Source organism: Pongo abelii, chromosome 11, assembly GCF_028885655.2.
Source record: "Pongo abelii isolate AG06213 chromosome 11, NHGRI_mPonAbe1-v2.0_pri, whole genome shotgun sequence".
In the NCBI taxonomy this organism is placed as follows: Eukaryota; Metazoa; Chordata; class Mammalia; order Primates; family Hominidae; genus Pongo; species Pongo abelii.
Genome location: NC_071996.2, coordinates 1,630,978 through 1,654,240, shown reverse-complemented (window position 1 = coordinate 1,654,240; position 23,263 = coordinate 1,630,978).

The following is a 23,263-nucleotide window of genomic DNA, read 5'->3' as shown; positions in this document are numbered from 1 at the left end:
GGAATGGAATGATATGCGAAAAGGAATGGAATGGAATGTGGATTGGAATGTAATGGAATGTGGAATGGAATACAATGAAATGTGGACAGGAATGTGAAATGGAATGTGGAATGGAACGGATTGTGGAATGGATTGCAATGGAAAGTGGAATTGAATGGAATCCAAAGGAATGTGGAATGGAATGGGGAATGGAATTGAATGTGGAATGGAATAAAATGTGGAATGGAAAGGAATTGCATCTGCAAAGGAATGGAATGGAATGTGGAATGGAATGGAATGGAATGGAAAGTGGAATGGAACGGAATGGAATGTGCAACTCAATGGAATGGAATGTGGAATGGAATGGAATGGCATGTGGAACGGAACGTGGAATGGAACGTGGAATGTAATGTGGAATGGAATGTGGAATGTAATGTGGAATGGAAGGCTATGGAAAGTGAAATGGAATGGAAGGTAAAGTGCAATGGAACGTAATGGAATGGAATGGAATGTGGAATGGAATGGAAAGGAATGTGGAATAGAATGGAATGAAATGAAATTCAATGGATTGGAATGTGGAATGTAATCAGGAATGGAACATGCAATGGAATGGAATGGACTGTGGAATGGAATGCAATGGAATGGAATGGAATGCGGAATGGTATGTGGAATGTAATGTGGAATGGAATGGAATGTGGAATGGAACGGAAGGAAATGAGGAATGGAAGGTCGAATGGAATGTGGAATGGAATGGAATATGGAATGGGTTTGAATGCAATGTGGAATGAAAGGTGGAATGGAATGTGCAATGTAATGGAATGGAATGTGGAATGGAATCTGGAAAGCAAAGTGGAATGTAATGTAATGTGGAATGGAAGGGAATGGAATGTAGAAAGGAATGTGGAATGGAATGGAATGGAACGTGGAATGGAATCTGGAATGGAATGTGGAATGCAATGTGGAATGAAATGGAATGTTGAATGGAATTTAATGGAATGTGGAATGAAATGTGGAATGGAATGTGGAATGAAATGGAATGAGGGATGGAAAGCAATGGAATGGAATGTGGAATGGAATGGAATGTTGAATGGGATGGAATGGAATATGTAATGGAATGCAGAGTGGAATGTGGAATGGAATGGAATGGAATGTTGAATGGTAAGAGCAATGGAACGTGGAATGGAATGCAATGGAATGTGGAATGGAATGGAATGGAAAGTTGAATGGAATGTTTAATGGAATGGAATGGAATGCAAGTGGAGTGGAATGGAATGCAAAGTGGAAAGGAGTGGAATGGAATTGAATGGATTGTGGAATTTATTGGAATGGAATGTGAAATGGAACGTGGAATGGAATGGAACGGAACATGGAATGGAATGGAATGGAATGGAAAATGGAAGGGAATGCAACATGGAATGGAATGGAACGGAACCTGGAATGCAATGGAATGGAATGTGGAATGTAATGGAATTGAAATTGCAATTCAACGGAATTGAATGTGGAATGGAATGGAATGGAATGTGGAATGGAAAGGAATGGAATGAGAAATGGAATGGAATGGAATGTGAAACGCAATTTGGAATGTAAGAGAATGCAGTGCGGGATGGAATGGAATGGAATATGGAATGGAAAGCAATGGAATGCGGAATGGAATTTAATTGAATGTGGAATTGAATGGAATGTGGAATGGAATGTGGAATGGAATGGAATGGAAGGTGGAATGGAATGGAAGGGAATGGAATGTGGAATGGAATGGAACGGAATCTGTAATGGAAAGTGGAATGCAATGGGCTGGAATGGAATGGAATGTGGAATAGAATACAATGTGGAATGGAATGGAATGGAATGTGGAATGGCATGAAATGCAATGTGGAATGGACTGGAATGGAATGCGGAATGGAATGTGTAAAGGAATGGAATGGAATGTGGTATGGAATGTGGAAAGGATTGGAATGGAATGGTTAACAGTATTGAATGGAATGTGTAATGTAATTGAATGGTATTTGGGAAGGAATGTGGAATTCAACGTGGAATGGAATGTGCAATTGAATGGAATCTGGAATGGTATTTGAATGGAATGGAATGCTATGTAGAATGGAACATTTAATGCAATGTCGAATGGAATGTGGAATGGAATGATATGGAACTTGGAATGGAATGGAAAGGAATGGAATGTGGAATGGAATGGAATGGAACGTGGAATGGAATTGAATGGAATGTGCAATGGAATGGAATATAATGTGGAATGGAATCTGGAATGGAAAGGAATGGAAAGTGGAATGGAATATGAAATGGAATAGAGTGTAATGGAGTGGAAAGTGGAATGGACTTTAGTGGAATGGAATGGAACGTTGAATGGAGTTTGGAAAGGAAAGGAATGTGGAACGGAAAATGGAATGGAATGGAATATGGAATGGAATGTGGAATGTCACGTGGAATGCTATGTGGAATGGAATGAGGAATGGAATGTGGACAGGAAAGGAATGGGATTTGGAATGGAATGCAATGGAATGTGGAATGAAAAGGAATGGAATGAGGAATGGAAAGGTATTGAATGGAGTGGAATGTGGAATGGAATTTAATGGAATGACTAATGAAACTTAGAAGGGAATGAAATGGTACGCGGGATTGAATGGAATGGACTGTGGAATAGAACGTGGATTGGAATGGAATGGAATGTGGAATTTAACGTGGAATGGAATGTGGAATGGAACGTGTAATGTGTTGGAATGTCGAAAGGAATGGGAAATGGAACATGGAATGAAATGGAATGGAATGTGGAATGGAATGGGGAATGGAAACACGAATGGATCATGGAATGGAATGGAATGTGGAATTCAATGGAATGGAATATACAATGGATTGTAATTCAAGGTGGAATGGAATGGAGTGGAATGGAATGTGGAACGAAATGTAGAATGGAATGGATTGGAATGTGGAATGGAATGTGGAATGGAATGTTTAATGGAACGTGGAATGGTATGTGGAATGGAATGTGGAATGGAACGTGGAAAGGAATTGAATGTGGAAAGGAATGTTTAATGGAATTGAATGCTTTGCTATGTGGAATGGAATGGAGTAGAATGTGGAATGGAATGGATTGGAATCTCGAATAGAAAAAAGCAGAATGGAATGTGAAATAGAATGTAATGGAATGTGAAATGGAAAGTGGAATGGGATGTAATGGAATGTACAATGGAATGTGGAATGGAATTGAATGGAACTTGGAATGGAATGGAAAGGAATGGAATGTGGAATGGAATGGAATGGAACGTGGAATGGAATTGAATGGAATGTGCAATGGAATGGAATATAATGTGGAATGGAATCTGGAAAGGAAAGGAATGGAAAGTGGAATGGAATATGAAATGGAATAGAGTGTAATGGAATGGAATGTGTAATGGAATATAGTGGAATGGAATGGAAAGTTGAATGGAGTTTGGAAAGGAAAGGAATGTGGAATGGAAAATGGAATGGAGTGGAATATGGAATGGAATGTGGAATGGAATGTGGAATGGAACGTGGAATGCTATGTGGAATGGAATGAGGAATGGAACGTGGACGGGAATGGAATGAGATTTGGAATGGAATGCAATGGAATGTAGAATGAAAAGGAATGGAATGAGGAATGGAAAGGAATTGAATGGAGTGGAATGTGGAATGGAATGTAATGGAATGACTAATGAAACTTAGAATGGAATGAAATGGAACGCCGGATTGAATGGAATGGACTGTGGAATAGAACGTGGATTGGAATGGAATGGAATGTGGAATTTAACGTGGAATGGAATGTGGAATGGAACGTGTAATGTGTTGGAATGTCGAAAGAAATGGGAAATGGAACTTGGAATGAAATGGAATGGAATGTGGAATGGAATGGGGAATGGAAACACGAATGGATCATGGAATTGAATGGAATGTGGAATTCAATGGAATGGAATACGCAATGGATTGTAATTCAATGTGGAATGGAATGGAATGGAATGGAATGTGGAACGAAATGTAGAATGGAATGGATTGGAATGTGGAATGGAATGTGGAATGGAATGTTTAATGGAACGTGGAATGGTAGGTGGAATGGAATGTGGAATGGAACGTGGAAAGGAATGGAATGTGGAAAGGAATGTTTAATGGAATTGAATGCAATGCTATGTGGAATTGAATGGAATAGAATGTGGAATGGAATGGACTGGAATCTCGAATAGAAAATAGTAGAATGGAATGTGAAATAGAATGTAATGGAATGTGAAATGGAAAATGGAATGGAATGTAATGGAAAGTAGAATGGAATGTGGAATGGAATGGAATGGAATGTGAAATGGAATGGAATGGAATGGAAAGGAATGTGGAATGGAAAGTGGAATGGAGTGGAATTGAATGTGGAATGCAATGTGGAAAGGAATGGAATGGAAAGAAGAATGGAGTGCGGAATGGAATGTTTAATGGAATGCAGAATGGAATGCGGAATGCAATGGAATGGAATGTGGTATGGAATGGAATGGAATGTGGAACGGAATGGGAAATGGAATGGAATGGAATTTTGAATGCAATGCGGAATGGAATGCAAAGGAAAGTGGAATGGAAAGTGTAATGGAATGGAATGGAAAGTATAATAGAATGCAGAATGGAATGGAAAGGAATGTTGAACGGAATGCGGAACGGAACGGAATGGAATGTGGAATGGAATGAGGAATGGAATGGGATGTAACTTGGAATGGAATGGAATGGAATGTGGAATGGAATGTGAAATTGAAAAGAATGGAATTCCTAATGGAAAGTGGAATGAAATGGAACAGATAGTGGAATGAAATGGAACAGATTGTGGAATGGAATGGAATGGAATGTGGAATTCAACGTGGAATGGAATGGATTGGAATATGAAATGGAACCTGGAATGGAATATGGAATAGAATGTTTAATGGAACATGGAATGGAATGGAAAGTGGAATGGAATGGAATGGAACGGAATATGGAATGGAAAGTGCAATGCAAAGTGGAATGAAACGTGGAATGTAGTGGAAAGTGGAATGGATTGTGGAATGTAAATTGGAATGGAATAGAATGTGCAATGGATTGTGCAATGTAATTTGGAATGGAAAGTGGAATGGAATGGAGGGTGGAAAGGAATGTGGAATGGGATAAAAGGAATGTGGAATGGAATGGATAGCAATGTGGAATGGAACGTGGAATCGCATGGAGTGGAATGCGGAATGGAATGTAGAATGGAACTTGGAAGGGAACGTGGAATAGAATGAAATGCGAAATGGAAAGTGGAATGGATCATGGAATGGAATGGAATGTGGCACGGATTGTGGAATGGAATGTGTTATGCAATGTGGAATGGAATGTGGTATGCAATGTGGAATGGAATGCAATGGAATGTGGAATGGAATGTGGAAAAAATGGAATGGAATGTGGAAAGGAATGTGGAATGAAATGGAATTGAATGTGGAATGGAATGGAATGGAATCTTGAATTCAACGTTAAGTGGAATGGAATTGAATGTGAAATGGAACGTGGAATGCATTGTGGAATGGAACTTGTAGTGGAATGGAAAGTGGAAAGGAATGTGGAATGGAACATGGAATGGAATGTATTGTGGAATGGAATGGAATGGAATGTGGAATGGAACGTGCAATGCAAAATGGAATGGAACGTGTAATGGAGTGGAATGTGGAATGGATCGTGGAATGGATCTTGGAAAGGAATTGAATGTTGAATGGATTGTGGAATGTAATTTGGACTGCAACGTGAAATGGAATGGAATGGAATATGGAATGGAATGTGGAATGAGATGGAATGAAATGTGGAATGGAATGGACTAGAATGTGGAATGGAAAGTGAAATCGAATGGAATGGGATGTGGAATAGAACATGGAATGTAATGTGGAAAGGAACGTGGAATGGAATGGAATGCGGAATGGAAACTGGAAGGCATCGTCGAATGAAATGGAATTTGGAAAGGATTGTAGAATGGAAAGTGGTATGGAATGTGGAATGGAAAGGAATGGAATGTGGAATGGAATGTGGAATGGAACGTGGAGTGGAATGGAATGGAATGTAATAGAATGTGGAATGGAAAGTGGAATGGAATGGAATGTAATAGAATGTGGAATGGAAAGTGGAATGGAATGGAATTGAATGCGGGGTGGAATGGAAAGCAATGTGGAATGGAATGTGAAAAGTAATGGAGTGCAATGTCGAATGGGATGGAATGCAATGGAATGGAATGTGGAATGGAATGGAAAGGGAAGTGAATTGGAATACTATGGAACGTGGAATGGAAAGGAATGCAGTGGAAATTGGAATGGAATGGAATGGAATGGAATGTGGAATGGAATGTAGAATGGAATGTGGAATGGAATGTTGAAAGTAATCTGCAAAGGAATGTGGAATGCAATGCAATGAAACTGGAATGGAACGTGGAATGGATGGTGGAATGGAACATGGAATGGAAGATGGAATGGAATGTGGAATGGAATGGTATGGAATGTTAAACGGAACATGGAATGGAATGGAATGGAACGTGGAATGGAATGGAATGGATAGTGGAATGGAATCTAATGGAATGTAGAATGGAATGGAGTGGAATGTAGTATGGAATGGAAAGGAAAGTGCAATGGAAAGTGGAATGGAATGGAATGGAATGTGGAAAGGAATGAAAGGGAATGCGGAATGGAATGAATTGGAATGTGGAATGGAAAGTGGAATGGAGTGGAATGGAATGTGGAATGGAATGGAATGGAGTGGAATGTGGAATGCAGTGGAATGGAATGTGGAATGGAAGGTAGAATGGAAACTGGAATGCAATGCTGAATGCAACGTGGAATGGAATGGAATTGAATGTGGAATGTAGTGGAATAGAAAGTTAATTGGAATGGAATGGAATGGAATGGAACGTGAAATGCAATGAAATGTGGAATGGAATTCAATTCAGTTTTGGAATGGAATGGAAAGGAATGTGGAATGGAATGGAAAGGAAAGTGGAATGGAAAGTGGAATGGAATGGAATGGAATGTGGAATGGAATGGAATGGATTGCGGAATGGAATGGAATGGAATGGAATGTGGAATGGAATGGAATGGAAACGAATGCAATGGAATGTGGAATAGAATGTAATGGAAAGTCGAATGGAATGTGTAATGGGACTTGGAATGGAATGGAATGTGTAATGGAATGTGGAATGGAATGGAAAGGAATGTAGAATGGAATGTGGCATGGAATGCACTAGAAAGTGGAGTGGATCGTGGAATCGATTCTGGAATATAACGTGGAACATAAACGAATGTGGAATGGAATGGAAAGGAATGTGGAATGGAATGGAATGGAATGGAATGGAATATGGAATGGAAAGGAATGTAATGTGGATTCGAATGGAATGGAATGTGGAATGGAATGGAATGGAAAGGAATGTGGAAATTAATGTAATGGAATGTGGAATGAAAAGGAATGCAATGTGGATTGTAATGGAAAGAAATGTAATGTGGCCTGGAATGGAAAGTGGAATGGAATGGAATGCAATGTGGAAAGGAATGTGGAATGGAAAGGAATGGAATGTGGAATGGAATGGATTGGACTGTGGAATGGAATGTGGACTAGAAAGGAAAGGAATATTGAATGGAATGGAATGGATTTAAAAAGAATGTGGAATGGAATGTGAAATGGAAAGTGGAAGTGGAAGGAATGGAGTGTTTAATGTAATGGACTGGAATGTGGAACGGAATGTGGACTGGAAAGGAATGGAATGTGGAATGGAATGGAAACAAATGTAGAATGCAATGGAATGGAAAGTGGAGTGGAACTTTAAATGAAATGGAAAGGAATGTGAAATGGAATGTGGAATGGGAAGGAATGGAAAGTAGAATGGAATGGAATGGAATGGAATTGAATGGAATGGACTGTGGAATGGAATGGAATAGAATGTGGAATGGCATGGAATGGAATGTGGAATGGAAAGTTGAATTTAATGGAATGGAATGGAATGTGGAATGGAATGGAATGGAATGGAATACGGAAAGGAATGGAATGTGGAATACAATTGAAAGTAACGCATAATGGAATGTTGAATAGAATGAAAGGAAAAGTGGAATGGTATGGAATCGAAAGCGGAATGGAACGAGGAAAGAAATGGAATGGAATGTGGAATGGAATTTGGAATGGAATGTGTAATGGAATGAAATGGAATGTGGAAAAGAATTTGGAATGAAACGGAATGGAAAGTGGAATGGAAAGGAATGGAAAGTGGAATGGAATGGAGTGGAGTGGAATGTGGAATGGAATGGAATGGAATGTGAAATGCATTGTAAAACGGAATGTAGAAGGGAACGTGGAATGGAATGGAATTGAATGTGGAATGCATTGTAAAATGGAATTTGAAATGGACCGTCGAATGGAATGTGGAATGGAATGGATAGAAATTTGGAATAAAATAGATTAGAATGTGGACTCGAATGGAATTGATTGGAACGTGAAATGGAATGGAACACAATTCAGAAAGGAATTCAATCTTATTTGGAATGGAAAGGAATGGAATGTGTTCTGGAATGGAAAGGAATGTGGAATGGAAAGTGGAATGGAATGGAATAAAATGTGGAATGGAATGGAATGGATTACGGTATGGAATGGAATGGAATGGGATTTAGAATTTGATACAATGGAAAAGAATGGAATGGAATGTGGAATGGAAGGCAATGGAAGGTGGAATGGAATGGAATGGAATGCAATGTGGAACAGAATGGAATGGAATGTGGAATGGAATGGAATGGAATTGAATGTAGAATGGAATGCAATGTGGAATAGAATGGAATGGAACGTGTAATGGAACACAGAATGGAATGTGCAATGGAATGGAATGGAATGCGGAATGAATGAGGAATGGAATATGAAGGAATGTGGAATCTAAAGTGGAATGGAATAGAATGGAATGTGGAATGGAATGGAATGGAATTGAATGTAGAATGGAATGCATTGTGGAATGGAATGGAATGGAACGTGTAATGGAACGCACAATGGAATGTGGAATGGAATGGAATGTGGAATGAATGAGGAATGGAATGTGAAGGAATGTGGAATCTAATGTGGAATGGAATGGAATGGAAGGTGGAATGGAACGTGGAACGGGATGTGGAATGGAATATGGAATGGAATGGAATGGATTGGAATGTGGAATGCAATGGAATGGAGTGGAATGTGGAATGTTATGAAATGGTATGCGGAATAGAATGTGGAATGGAAAATGGAATGAAGTGGAATGTGGATTGGAATGTGGAATGGAATGGAGTGGAATGTGGAATCGAATGCAATGGAATGTGGAATGTAATGTCTAAGGGAATGGAATGGAATGTGGAATAGAATGGAATGTGGAATGGAATGGACTGGAATGTAGAATGGAATGCGGAATGGAATGGAATGGAATGTGGAATGGAATGTGGTATGGAATGGAATGGAAAGTGGAAGGACAGGAATGGATTGTGGAATGGAATGGAATAGAATGGAATGGATTGTGGAATATAATGGAATGGAATGGAATGGAATATGTAATGGAATGGAATGGAATAGAATGAATGTGGAATGGAATGGAATGGAAAGGAATGTGGAATGCAATGGATTGGAATGCTATGGAATGGTATGGAAAGGAATGGACTTCAATTAAATGGAATGGAAGGGAATGCGGAATGGTACATGGAATTGATTGGAAAGGAATGTGGAATGGATTGGAAAGGAAAAGAATGTGGACTGGAATGGAATGGAATGTGGAATGCAATGTGGAATGTAATGGAATGGAATGTGAAAAGGAATGGAATGGAATGTGGAATGGAATGGAATGGGAAAAGCTATGTAATAGAATGTAGAATGCATTGTGAAATGGAGTGGAATGGAATGTGGAATGGAAAGGAATGGTATATGAAATGTAAAGTGGAATGGAATGTAAAGTGAAATGGAATGAAATGGAATGGAATGGAATGTGGTTTGCAATGGAAAGGGATGTGAAATGGAATGGAATGGATGGAGGAATGGAATGGAATGGAGTGGAAAGTGGAACGGAATGGAATGTAACATGGAATGGAATGTAGAATGGAATGTGGAATGGAATGTGGAAAGCAAGATGGAATAGAATGGAATGGAATGTGGAATTTAATGGAATGGATTCTGGACTGGAATTTAATCGAATGGAATGGACAGTGAAATAGAATGGAATGGAATGTAACCAGGAATTCAATGGAACTTGGAATGGAATGGAATAGAATGTGGAATGGAATGGAACGTAATGTGTAATGGAAAGTGGAATGGCATGGAATGGCATGGAATGTGGAATGGAATGGAATAAAGTGGATTGAGGAATGGATTGGAATGCAATGTGGACTGGAATTTATGATGGAATGTGGAATGGAATGCGGAATATAATGGAATGGAATGTGGAATGGAATGGAATGGAATGGAATGGAATGTGGAATGGAATGGAATGGAATGCGGAATGAAATGTGCAATGGAATAGAAAGGAATGTGAAAGGGAATGCAGTGGAAGGTGGATTGGAATGGAATGATGTGGATGGTGGAATGGATTGGAATGGAATATGGACTGGAATATGGAATGGAATGTGGAATGGAATTCGAAGTGTAATGGAGTGGAATGTGGAATGGGATGCAACGGAATGGAATGGAAGGTGGAATGGAATGGAATGGGAAGTGAAATGGAATACTATGGAAGGTGGAATGGAATTGAATGGAGTGGAAATTGGAATGGAATGGAATGGAATGTGGAATGGAATGTACAATTTAACGTGGAATGGAATGTGGAATGGAATGTGGAATGGAATGTGGAATATAATGTGAAATGGAATGTGGAATGCAATGCAATGAAACTGGAATGGAACGTGTAATGGATGGCGGAATGGAACGTGTTATAGAAGATGGAATGGAATGTGGAATGGAATGGAATGGAATGTGAAACGGAACATGGAATGGAATGGAATGGAACGTGGAATGTAACGGAATGGAAAGTGGAATGGAATCTAATGGAATGTGGAATGGAATGGAGTGGAATGTAGTATGGAATGGAATGGAAAGTGGAATGGAAAGTGTAATGGAGTGGAATGGAAAGTGGAAAGGAATAGAATGGAATGCACAATGGAATGGAGTGGAATGTGGAATTGAATGTGGAATGGAATGGAATGGAATGTGGAATGGAATGGAATGGAATGGGTTGGAATGAAATGGAATGGAATAGAGTGCAATGGAATGGAATGGAGAGTAAATGAATGGAATGGAATGGAATGTGGAATGGAATGTGGAATGGATTGTGGAATGCGGAATGCAATGCGAAATGGAATGTGGAATGGAATGGAATGGAATGTGGAATGTAGTGGAATAGAAAGTGAACTGGAATGGAATGGAATGGAATGGAATGGAACCTAAAATACAATGGAATGTGGAATGTAATTCAATGCAACTTTGGAATGGAATGGAAAGGATTGTGGAATAGAACCGAAAGGAAAGTGGAATGGAAAGTAGAATGGAACGGAATGGAATGTGAAATGGAATGGAATGGATTACGGTATGGAATGGAATTGAATGGAATGGAATGTGGAATGGAATGGAATGGAAATGAATGGAATGGAATGTGGAATGGAAAGTAAAGGAAAAAAAATGAAATGAAAAGGAAAGTGAAATTGAATGGAAAGCAAAGTACAATGTAACGCAATGGAAAGTGGAATGCAATGGAATGGAACGTGGAATGGGAAGGAATGTAACGGAATGTGGAATGGAATGAAATGGAAAGGAATGCAATGTGGAATGGAATGTGGAATGGAAATGAGTGGAACGTGGAATGGAATGTGGAATGGAATGGAATGGAATGTAGAATGCAAGGGAATGGAATGTGAAATGGAATGGAATGGAATGTGCAATGGAATGGAATGGAATGGACTATGGAAAGAATGTAATGGAATGGAATGGATTGGAATGGAATGTGGAATGGAATGGAATGCAATGTATAATGCAAGGAGAAATGGAATGGAATGGAGTGGAAGGTGAAATGGAATTAAACGGAGTGAAATGTGAAATGGAATGGAATGGAATGGAAAGTGAAATGGAATGGAATGGAATGTGGAATGGAACGTGAAATGAAATGTGGAATGAAATGGAATGGAACGTTGAGTGGAAAGTGGAATGGAACGTGGAATGGAAAATGGAATGCAATAGACTGCAATGTGGAATGGAATCTAATGGAAGGTCGAATGGTGTGGAATGGAAGGCGGAATGTAATGGAAAGGAATGTGGAAATGAATGGGATGGAATTTGGAATGGAATGTGCAATGTAATGGAATGGAAAGTGGAATGAAATGTGGAATGGAATGGAATGGAATGTGGAATGGAATGTGGAATGGAAAGGAATGGAATACCAAAAGGAATGGAACGGATTATGGAAAGGAATGGAATGTGAAAATGTATGGAATGGAATGTGGAAAAGAATGAAATGGAATGTGGAATGCAATGGAATGGAATGTGGAATGGAATGTGGAATTGAATGGAACGGAACGTGGAATGGATCGTGAATTCCAACGTGGAAAGGAGAGTGGAAAGGAACGTGGAATGTAACGTGGAATGGACTGTGTAATGAAATGGTTAATTCAATGGAATGCAATAGAATGGAATGTGGAATAGAATGGAATCGAATGTGGAATGGAATGGAATGCAATTTGTAATGGAATGTGGAAGGGAACAGAATGCATTGTGAAACGGAATGGAATGGAATGTTGAATGCATTGTGAAATGGAATGGAATGGAATGTGGAATGGAAAAGAATGATATATGAAATGTAAAGTGGAATGGAATGGAATGTGAAATGGAATGGAATGGAATGGAATGGAATGTGGATTGGAATGGAATGCAATGTGAAATGGAATGGAATGGAGTGGAAAGTGGAATGGAATGGAATGGAATATGGAATGGAATGCAGAATGGAATGTGGAATGGAATGTGGAATGCAATGTGGAATGGAGTGGAATGGAATGTGGATTCTAATGGAAGGGATTCTGGGCTGGAATTTAATGGAATGGAATGGAATGTGAAATGGAATGGAATGGAATGTGGACTGGAATGGAATGGAATGTGGAATGGAATGGAATGGAATGTGGAATGGAACGTGAAATGGAACGTGGAATGGAATGGAATGGAACGTTGAGGGGAAACTGAAATGGAAGGTGGAATTGAACTTGGAATGCAATGGAATGCAATGTAGAATGGAATGGAATGTAAGGTGGAATGGAGTGGAATGGAATGTGGAATGTAATGGAATGGAACGTGGAAATCAAAGGTATGGAATTTGGAAAGGGATGTGGAATATAGTGGAATGGAAAGTGGAATGGAATGTGGAATGGAATGGATTGGAATGTGGAATGGAATGTGGAATGGAAAGGAATGGTTCGTGGAATGAAATGTGGAATGGAATGTGGAAATTAAAGTGAATTGGAATTTGCAATGGGATGGAAAGGAATGTAGAATAGAATGGAATGTAGTGTTGAATGGAATGGAATGCAGAGCAATGTAAAATGGCATAGAATGGAATGTTTATTGGAATGTGGAATGCAATGTTTAATGCAATGAATTGGAATGTGGCGTGGAATGTGGGACGGAATGTGGAATGGAATAGAGTGGAATGTGGCATTGAATCGAAATGAGTGGAAAATGGAATGGAGTGGAATGTGGAATGGAATGGAATGTATAATGGAATGTGGAGTGGAATTAAATAGAATGTGGAATGGAATGTGGAATGGAATGGAATGGAATATGGTATAGAATGTGGAATTGAATGTGGAATGGAACGTGGAATGGAATGGAATGGAACGTGGAATGGAAAGAAAGGGAACGTAGAATGCAATGCAACAGAATGTGGAATGGAATGGAATGGAATCAAATGGAAATTGAAATGGCATGGAATTGAATGTTGAATGGAATGGAATGGAATGGACTGTGGAAAGGAATGTAATGCAATGGAATGGACTGGAATGGAATGTGGAATGCAATGGAATGGAATGTGGAATGGAAGTTGAAATGGAATGGAATGGAGTGGAATGTCAAATGGAATTTAATGGAGTGAAATGTGAAATGCAATGGAATGGAATGGAAGGCGGACAGGAATGGAATGTAATGTGGAATGGAACGTGAAATGGAATGGAAAGGAAAGTTCAGTGGAAAGTGGAATGACACGTGGAATAGAATGTGGAATGCAATGGAATGCAATGTGGAATGGAATGGAATGGAAAGTGGAATGGAGTGGAATGGAATGTGGAATGTAATGGAATGGAATGTGGAAATGAATGGTACGGAATTTGGAATGGAATGTGGAATGTAGTGGAATGGAAAGTGGAATGGAATGTGGAATGGAATGGAATGGAATGTGGAATGGAAACGAATGAAATGTGAAAACGAATGGAATGGAATGTGGAATGGAATGGAATGTGAAAATGTCTGGAATGGAATGTGGAAAAGAATGGAATGCAATGTGGAATGCAACGAAATGGAATGTGGAATGGAATGTGGAATGGAATGTTTTATGTAATGATTAATGGAATGTGGAATGGAATGGAATGGAATGTGGAATGCGATGTGGAATGGACTGTGGAGTGGCAAGGAAGTAATGTGGAATGGAAACTGGAAAGGAAACTGGAACGGAATGGAATAGAATATGGAAAGTGACGTTTAATGGAATGGAATGTAACTTGGAATGGTATGTGGAATGGAACGGGTAATGCAACGTGGAATAGAAAGTGGAATGGAATGGAAAGGAATGTGGAATGGAATGGAAAGTAATATGGAATGAAATGTGGAATCCAATGTGGAATGGAATGTGGAATGGAAAGGAATGAATTGTGGAATGGAATGTAATATGTAATGAAATGTGGAATCGAATGTGGAATGCAATGTGGAATGGAAAGGAATGGATTGTGGAATGGAATGTAGAGTGGAGAGTGGAATTGAATGTGGAATGGAACGGAATGGAAAGTGAAGTGGAATTTGTAATGGAATTGTGGAATGGAACGTGAAATTCAATCGAAAGGAATGAGGAGCAGAACGTGGAATAGAATGGAATGGAACATGGAATGGAACGTAGAATGGAAAGTGGAATGGAATGGAATGGAATGTTTAATGGTATCTGGAGTGGAAAGTGGAAAGGATTGCAATGTGGAAAGAATGGAATGGAATGTGGAATGGAATGGAATGGAAAGCGGAAAGGCATGGTAAGGAATGTGTAATGGAATGTGTAATGGAATGCGGAATGGAATGGAAAGGAATGTGGAAAGGAATGAAGAATAGAATGTGTAATGGAACGTGGAATGGAATGCAATGCAACGCGCAATGGAACGTGGAAAGGAAAGTGGAATGGAATATGGAATGGAGTGTGCAATGTATTGTGCGAATGGAAAGTAGAATGTAAAGGAATGGAACGTGTAATGGAACAAGGAATTGAATGGATGGAACGTGGAGTGGAACATGGAATGCAATGTGGAATGTAATGTGGAATAGAACGTGGAATCGAATGTAATGGAATGTGGAATGGAACGTGAAATGTTATGGAATGGAATGTAGAATAGAATGTGGAATGGAACCTAATGGAACGTGGAATGCATCACGGAATAGAACGTGGAATGGAATGTAGAATTGAAGGGAATGGAATGAGGAATGAAAGGGAATGGAATGTGGAATGGAATGTAATGGAATGGAATGTGGAAACGAATGGAATGTAATGTGGAATGGAGAGAATGGAATTTGGAATGGAATAGAATGGTATGGAATGTAGATTGGAATGGAATGGAATGGAATGAAATGTGGAATGGAAAGGAATTTAGTGTGGAATGCAAAGGAATGGAATGTGGATTGGAAAGGAATAGAACGTGGAATTGAATGGAATGGAACGGAGTGGAATGTGAAATGGAATGTGGAAGTGAATGTAAAATGGAATGTGGAAAGGAATGTGGAATGGAGTAAAATGGAACGTGGAAAAGAATGGAATGGAATGTGGAGTAGAATGGAATGGAAGGTGGAATGGAAACAGGAATAGAACTTTGAATGCAACGTCAAATGGAATGTGGAAGTAATGTAGAATGAAACGGAATGGAATGTGGAATGGAATTTAATGGAATGCAGAATGGAATGTGGAATGGAAAGGAATGGAACGTGAAACGGAATGTGGAATGGAATCGACTGTGTAGTGGAATGTAATTTAATCGTATGGAATATGGATTGGAATGGAATGAAATGTGCAGTGGAATCTGGAATGGAATGGAATGGAACGTGCAATGGAACATGGAATTGAACGCGGAATGGAACGCGGAATGGAAAGTTGAATGGAACGTGGAATGAAATGTTGAATGGAATGTAATGGAAAGTGGAATGGAAGGGAAAGTAATGTGTAATGGAATGTGGAAAGGAATAGAATGAAATGTACTGGAATGCGGAATGGAATGCGATGGAATGTGTAATGGAAAGGAATGGAATGTGGAATGGAATGGAATAATATGGAATGTGGAATGGAACAGAATGAAATGGAATGGAATAGAATGTGGAATATAATGGGATGAAACATGGATTGGAATGTGAAATGGAATGTGGAATGGAACGTGGAATGCAAGGTGGAATGGAATGTGGAATTCAATGGAATGGAATGGGGAATGGAATGTGGAATGGAATGGGGAATGGAATGAGGAATGGAATGGAATGAAATGTGGAATCGGATGGAATGGAAAGTTGAAAGGAATGTGGAATGGAATGGAATGGAATGCGGAACGGATTGTGAAATGGAATGTGGAATGCAATGGAATAGAATGTGGAATGGAATGTGCAATGGAATGGAATGGAATGTGGAATGGAATGTGTACTTGAATGTGGAATGGAATGTGGAGTGGAACCTGGAATGGAACGTGGATCGGAATGGAATGGAACGTGGAATGGAACGTAGAATGGAATGCGGAATGGAATGGAATGGAATGTATAATGGATCGTGGAGTGGAATGGAATGGAATGTTGAATGGAATGAAATCAAATGTGGAATGGAATCTGGAATGGAATGGAATGGAATTTGGAATGGAATGTTGAATTTCATGTGGAATGTATTGTGGAATGGAACATGGAATGGAAAGTGCAATGGAACGTGGAATTGAACGTGGAATAGAATGTGGAATGGAATAGAATGGAATGTGGAATGGGCTGGAATGTGGAAACGAATTGAATGGAAAGTGGAATGGAATTTAGAATGGAATGGAATGGAACGGAATGGAATGTGGAATTGAAGATGGAATGGAATGGAATGGAATGTGGAATAGAATGTGGAAAGGAATGTTGAAAGGAGTAGAGTGGAATGTGGAATGGAAGGTGGAATTGAATGGAATGGAATGTGGATTGGAATGGAATGAAACGTGGAATGGAAAGTGGAATGGAAGATGGAATGGAACATGGAATGGAACGTTAAATGGAAGGTGGAATGGAATTGAATTGATTGTGGAATGTAATGGAGGGCAAAGTGGAATGGAACGTGGAATGTAAAGTGGAATGGAAGTGGAATGTAACGTGGTATGGAATGTAATGGAATGTGGAATGGAATGGAATGGAACATGGAATGGAATGGAATCTAACGTGGAATGGAATGGAATACAATGTGGAATGGAAAAGAATGGAATGTGGAATGCAATGGAATGGTAAGGAATGTTGAATGGAATGGAATGGAAAGGAAAGGAATGTGCAATGGAATGGAATGGAATGTGGAATGGGATAGAATGGAGTGTGGAAAGGAATGTGGAACAGAATGTGGAATGGAATGGAATGGAATCTGTAATGGAATGTGGAATGGAATGCAATGGAATCTAATGTAATGTAATGGAAAGTGGAATGGATCGTGGAATGGAAGTTGGAATGGAATGGGATGGATTGTGGAATGGAACGGAATGGAACATGGAATGGAAAGGAATGGAATGTGTAATGGAAAGGAAAGTAATGTGGAATGCAATGGAATGGTATGGAATGTGGAATGGAATGCAGTGGAATAGAATGAAATGGATTGCAATATGGAATGGAATTTGGAATGGAAAGTAATGCAATGGAATGTGGAATGAAATTGAACGTCGAATGGAATGTGGAATGGAACATGGAATGGAATGTGGAATGGAACGTGGAATGGAATGTGGAATGGAACGTAGAATGGAATTTGAAATGGAATTTGGAATGGAACGTGGAATGGAATGGAAAGGAACGTGGAGTGGAATGTGGAATGGAACGTGGAATGGAAACTGGAATGAAATGGAATGGAATGTGGCATGGAATGTGGAATGCAACGTGGAATAGAAGGAGGAATGGAATGGAATGGATTGTGGAATGGAATATGCAATGGAATGGAATGGAATGTGGATTGGAATGTGGAATAGAATGTGGAATAGAATGGAATGGAATGTGGAATGGAGTGTGGAATTGAATGTGGAATGGAAGAGAATGGAATGTGGAATGCAACGTGGAATGGAATGTGGAATGGAGAGTGGAATGCAATGGGTAGTGGAACGGAATGCAAAGAGATATGGAATGGGGAATGGAATGTGTAATTGAATGCCAAATGTAACGCAATGGAATGTGGAATTGAAAGTGTAATGGATTGGCATGGATTGGAGCGGGGAATGGAATGCGGGAAGGAAAGTGGAATGGATTGTGTAATGGAATGTGGAATGGATTGTGGAATGGAATTTAAAGAACGTGCAAAGGAATATGGAATGGAATGTGGAATGCAATGTGGAATGCAATGTGGAATGGAAAGTGGAATGGAACGCAAAGGAATGTGGAATGGATTGTGGAATGGAACGTGGAGAAGCATGAAATGGAACGTAGAATGGAATGAAAGGGAACGTGGAACGGAACGTGGAATGGAACGTGGAATGGAATGGAATGGAACATTGAAAGGAAAGTGGAATGGAACACGTAATGGAATGGAAAGGTACGTGGATTGGAATGGACTGGAATGTGGAATGGAATGTGCAATGGAATGGAATGGAATGTGGAATGGAATGTGGAATAGAATGAAGAATAGAATAGATTGGAATGTGGAATGGAAAGTGGATTGGAAAGGAAAAGAATGTGGAATGCAATGGGATGGAATGTGGAATGGAATGTGGAAAGGAATGTGGAATGGAATGGAATATAATGTGGAATGGATGTTGGATGAAATGGAAACGAATGTGGAATGGAATGTGGAATGGTATGTGGAATGGAATGGAATGGAATGTGGAATGGAATGGAAAGGAATTTGAAATGGAATGTCGAGTAGAATGCGAAATGGAAGTTAGAATGAAATGTGGAATGGAACAGAATGGAACACGGAATGGCATGGAATGAAAAGTGGAATGGAACGTGGAATGGAACATGGAATGGAATGTCGGATGGAAAGGAATGGAATGTGGAATGGAATGGAATGGAATGGAATGTGGTATGGAATGTGGAATGGAAGGGAAAGGAATGTGAAATGGAATGTGGAATTGAATGGAAAGGAATGTGCAGAGGAATATGGAATGGAAAGTGAAAAAGAATGTGGAATGGAACGCAAAGCAATATGGAATGGAATGTGTAATGGAATGGAATGTGGAAAATAATGTGTAATGGAATGCAATAGAATGTGGAATGGAATGTGGAATGGAATGGAATGGAACATGGAAAGGAAAGTGGAATGGAACCTCTAATGGTATGGAATGGTACGTGGATTGGTATGGATTGGAATGTGGAATGGAATGTGGAATGGAATGTGGAATGGAATGGATTCGAATGTGGAATGGAATGTGAAATGGAATGCGGACTGGAAGGTGGAATTGAATGGATTGAAATGTGCAGTGGAATGTGGAATGGAATACAATGGATTGTGGAATAGACCATGGAACGGAACGTGGAATGGAACGTGGAATGGAACATGGAATGAAATGTGGAATGGTAAGGAATGGGATATGGAATGCAAAGTTGAAAGGAAAGCAATGAAACAAGGAATGGGATCTGGAATGGAATGGAATGGAATGTTTAATGGAATGGAGTGGAATGTGGAAAAGAATGTGGAATAGAATGTGGAAGGGAATGTGGAATGGAATAGAATGGAACGTGGAGTGGAATGGAATGGAATGTGGAATGGAATGGAATGGAATGGGATGCGGAATTGAATGGAATGGAATGTTGAATGCAACGGAATGTAATGGAATGTAGAATTAAATGGAATGGAATGTAGAAAGTTATGGAATAGTATGTGGAATGGTATGGAATACATTGTGGAATAGAATGTGGAATGGAATGTGAAATGGAATGTGGAAAGTAGTTCAGTGGAATGTGGAATGTAATAGAATGGAATGTGGAATGGAATATGGAAAGTAACTCAGTGGAAAGTGGAATGTAATAGAATGGAATGTGGAATAGAATGGAATGGAATGGAATGTGGAATAGAATGGAAGGTAATGGAAAGGAATGCGGAATGGAATGGAAAGGAATGCAGAATGGAATGGAACGGAATGTGGAATGCAACGGAATGGAATGAAATGTGGAATTAAATGGAATGGAGTGTCAAATGGAATGGAATAGAATGTGCAAAGGAATGGAATGGAACGTTGGTTAGAATGTGGAATGGCATGTGTAATGGAATGTGGAACGTAATGGAATGGAATGTGGAATATAATGGAATGGAATGTGGAATGGAGTGTAATGGAATGCAATGTGGAGTAGAACGGAATGCAAAGGAATGGAATGTGGAATGGAATGGAATAGAATGTAGAATGCAGTCTTGATTAGAATGTGGAATGGAATGTGCAATGAAATGTGGAATGGAAAGGAATGTAATGTGGAATGCAATGTGGAATGGAATGTGGAATGAAAACTGGAATAGAATGGAATGGAAAGTGGATAGGAACATGGAATTGAGTGAAATGTGGAATGGAATGGAATGGAATGTGGAATGGAATGTGAAATGGAATGTGGAAAGGATAGTTGAATGGAATGTTGAATGGAATGGATAGGAATGTGGAATGAAATGTGGAATGGAATCTGGAATGGAATGCGGAATGGAATGTCGAAATGAACATGAAATGCAATGAAATGGAATGTGAAATGGAATGTGGAATAGAATGTGAAATGGAAAGTGGAATGGAATTGAATGAAATGTGGAATAGAATTTTGAAAGTAATGTGTAATAGAATGGAATGTAGAATGGAATGGATTGGAATGTGGAAAGGAATTTGGAATTGAATGAAAAGGAATGTGGATTGGAATGAAGAATGCAAAATGGAATAGAATGGAATGGAATGGAATGTGAAAAGGAATGTGGAATGGAATGTGAAATGGAACGTGGAATGGAATGAAATGGAACTTGGAATGGAACGTGAAAAGGAATATGAAATCGAATGGAATGGAATGTAGAATGCTATGTGGAAAGAAAAGGAATGGAATGTGGAATGGAATGTGCAATGGAATGGAATGGAATGTTCAAAGGAATGTAGAATGGAATGTGTAAGGGAATGCAATCGTTGTGTCAAATGGAATATGGAAAGAAATGTCTAATGGAATGGAATGGAACTTGGAATGTAACAGAATGGAACATGGAATGGAAAGTGGAATGGAATGTGGAAAGGAAATTGGAATGGAATGGAATGAAATGAGGAAAGTAATGTTGAATGGAATGTGGAATGCAATGGAATGGAATGGAATGGAATGGAAAGGAATTGTGGAATGGAACCTTTAATGGAACGTGGAATGGAATGGAATGGAATGTGGAATGGAACGTGGAATGTTACATGGAATGGAACGTGGAATGGAATTAGGAATGGAATGGAAAGGAATGCGGAATGGAATGTGGAATGGAATGTGAAATGAAATGTGGAATTGAATGGAATGGAATGTGGAACAGAACGTGGAATTGAATGGAATGGAACGTGGAATGGAACATGGAATGTAATGGAATGAAACGTGGATTGGAACGTGGGAAGGAACGTGGAATGGAATGAAGAATGGAATGTGGAATGGAATGGGAAATGGAATGGAATGGAATGTTGAATGCAACGTGGAAAGGAATGTGAAATAGAATGGAATGGAATGTGGAATGGAATGTGGAATGGAATGCGGAGGAATGCAATGAGGAATGGAATGTGGAATGGAATCTGAAATTGCTTGGAATGGAATGTGGAATGGAACGAGGAAAGGAATGTGGAATGGAATGGAATGGAATGTGGAATGGAATGTAGTGGGTTGTGAAATGCAATGTGGAAAGGAATTTAATGGAATGTGGAATGGAATGAGGAATGGAATGTGGAAAGGGATGTGGAATGGAACGCAATGGAATGTGCAATGGAATGTGGAATGCAGTCTGGATTGGAATGTGAAATGGAACGGAATGGAATGTGGAATGGAGAGAATGGAACGTGGGTTGGAATGTGGAGTGGAATGGAATGGAAATTGGAATGGAATGTGGAATGGAATGGAATGGAATGTGCAATGGAATGTTGAGCGGAATGTGGAATGGAATGTGGAATGGAAAGAAATGGAATGTGGAATGTAATGTGGAATGTAATGTGGATTGGAAAGGAATGTAATGTGAAATGTAATGTGGAATGGAATGTGGAATGGAAAATGGAATGCAATACAGTTCAATGTGGAACGGAACATGGTATGGAATGGAATGGAACGTGGAATGATCATGGAATGGAAAGTGGAACGGAATGAAATGTGGAATTGACGTAATGGAATGTGGAATGGAATGTGACATGGAACGAGGAATTGAAGGTTGAATGGAATGGAAAGGAATGTGGAATAGAAAGTGGAATGGAATGTGGAAGGGAACATGGAATGCAATGCAATAGAATGTGGAATGGAATGTGGAATAGAATGAGGAATGGAATGTGGAATGGAATGCAATGCAATGTGTAATGGAATGTGGAATAGAATGTGAAATGGAATGTGCAGTGGAATGGAATAGAATGGAATGTGGAATGGAATGTTGAATGGAATGCAATGGAATGTGGCATGGAACGGAGTGGAATGTGGAATGCAATGTGGAATGTAATTTGGAATGAAACGGAATGGAAAGTGGATTGCAATGTCAAATAGAATGTGGAATGGAATGTGAAATGGAATGTGGAATGGAAAGAATTGAATGTGGAATGTAATGTGGAATGGAATGTGGAAGGGAAATTGGAATGGAATGGAATGAAATGTGGAATGGAACATGGAATGGAATATGGAATGGAACGTGAATGTGATGTTCAATGGAATTTGGAATGGAAAGTTG